The sequence below is a fragment of the Octodon degus genome, unplaced genomic scaffold (genome assembly GCF_000260255.1).
Source record: "Octodon degus isolate 3935 unplaced genomic scaffold, OctDeg1.0 scaffold00075, whole genome shotgun sequence".
Taxonomy (NCBI): domain Eukaryota; kingdom Metazoa; phylum Chordata; class Mammalia; order Rodentia; family Octodontidae; genus Octodon; species Octodon degus.
The window spans coordinates 6,236,465-6,239,049 of NW_004524651.1; positions in this window are offsets into that span (position 1 = coordinate 6,236,465).

Genomic DNA, 2,585 nt, shown 5'->3' on the forward strand with positions numbered 1-2,585 from the left:
TCTCATTACTATTTATTTCTCAGTAAAATTATGGAAAAGAAAAGAAACTGAGACAGAGTCACATTTGACTCAGCTATTCTGTTTCTGGGTATTTTTCCAGAAAAAAAATTGAAAACAGTATACTACAGTTGTATATGTGCACTCATGTTTATAGCAGCACAACTTGTCATAGTTAAATCTTGGAAACAACCAAAACATTCATCACCTGAGAATGGATATTAAAAATGTGGTATTTTTACACAATGGAGTATTTCTCAGCTATAAAAAAGATAAACTTGAGGATTTTATAGGTACATGTATGAAACTAAAGGCTATACTCAAAAGTGAAAGAAATCAGACACCTATGTATACACTATTGTCTCCCTAATGTAAGAACCTGAAAGAGCACATAAAATCTGAAAGGTACAGTAGATATAGTAAAAGGCAAAGAAATTGTTCAAAAGGAATGAACAGGGCTGGGGAGATGGCTCAGTGGAATAAGCACTTCCCTGGCAAGCGCAAGGGTCTGTGTTCAATCCCTAGTTCCGCCAAAAAAGAAAGAAAAAGAAAAATCTTTAGAAAAAATTTTTAAAAAGGAATGAACAATTGGGATGAAGGGAAGGAAAAATAAAGTTGGGAAAGGAGGGAAATCATTTATGTATATGCACGAGATAGCTAAGATGATTGTACTATTAATTTCTATGAGTCTTCTGAAGATAGCAGTTAATGCTTAACATTTTTATTTTGATCAATTTTACATGCTTCTACCTGGTAATTTGAACAACTATTCTGAAGACACAATGTGCAATATAACAACCATTGTTGAATATCCATCTTGTTTTTTTAATTGTATATCATTTCTAATCTCTTATCTATTATTTTTTCTATTCTCTTTAAAATAAAATAAGTAAATTGCAGTACTTAGTTAAGATGAAAAGCTGGGTTGTTGAAATTTTCATTTGTCCTTCACAGCTTCTGTCTCCAGCTTTGGTTTAGTCAAATATTCAAGAGAAGCACAAATTGCAAAGTCTCTCTGAACTTTTAATAAATCACAGAAAATACAGTAAATATGTTTATATAAAACAGAACAGAGTTAAAGCCAGGGCAGAAACACAGCCTCCCTCCCTCCAACATGCAGTCATCTCCACTATCCCAGATGTGTCCCATTCTACCACTGAACACTTTCTCTAGAAAGAGTAGAGAGTGTATAGAAGTTGTCCAAACAATATAGTAAACAAGTGAGAAAAGTGATTAGTGGCTAATTAGCCTTCAGATGTGATGGCAAAGCTTAGCAGAGGCTGGTCAGCATCTCTTGTACAAGCTCTCCATTAGTGTCTGTTATGTGCTATTATGTGTTCTGTGCGCAATTATAGAACAATGAACTACAGCATCATAGACCAACAGAAAGCTAGAATCTGAGAATTTCTTCTAGTACAACAATACATTTAAGTGATTTCCCCAAGACCACAATGTTGACTAGTGTGAGGTGCTAAACAAGAACACTACCAACACCTTTGCTTAAAACACTGCGTTCAATCCAGTCCTCATACATCCTTTCCCCAACCCCCACTGTCCTGTATCATCTCACCTCACTTTGGGGGCTGTACTCCTTCCATGGGCCATCTCTACACCTACTCCTGGGAATGCACCTGCTCAATGATCTTGACCTCCCTAACTCTGCTGTACACTAAAGTTGCAACCATGATTAGACCCATATTTCTAGCTTTGCTGTATCTATATATGGCTGGAGAAAAGTACACAGTTAACAGGTCTCTGTTAAGGGTGAGACCTCCAGAGACCTCCCAGGCACTTCTGTAACCCTACTGAATCACTTTCTCATTCTCCCAATGGCCTTCTCCTTCAGCCTCCAACTCTGTGACTGCAAACCACCTTATTCGTGTCAGACCAAGGGACACAGTCAGAGGAGAATTTCCAGTCACTCCCCACCAGATATCCCTTCGATCTTCAAGAATACAGAATCTCTTCTATTGCAGAGGGATAATTTCCTACGTTCCTCTCTTGACCCAATACCTCCACTGCCTCTTTGCTACTATAGAACACTGGTCCTAAAATCACCATGGCTGCCCTGGGTCATCCAGTTTCCCTTTCTTTTTCTGTTTTTCCCCAGTGGACATAAGTACAAGAAAAGTTTTGCTTGTGGTTCTGTGATTTAAAAAACAGTTTCTCTGAATTTCTCCTATGAGAGCACTCATACTGCTACAGTCATTTCCTAGTTCACCTGAACTCACTGGTCTGCCTTGTGGGTATCTAGAGTTGTCGGCTAAAGTGTCTCTGCTCTCTTCCACCAGCCTATGGGGCAGGATGGCTCCATATCTAAGCCTGGTGGAAGAACATTCCAAGGGGAAAGGGGCAGGAACTGCAAACCTCTGGAGCTGAAACAGCGCTGAGAAATCATACATCAATCCCCCTGTCTTCTCCAGGTCATGGGAAGACACAAGCCAGCTCAGGTGAAAGAGGAAGAGAAGAGACTCCACCCCTTTCTGAGAAAGACTACAAAGAATCCATAGTACTTCATTTTGTTGTTTTTGTAAAAATGTTATTGTATATCTTTAAGGTATATAAATACTGGCTGTTGGCTGTAAAGC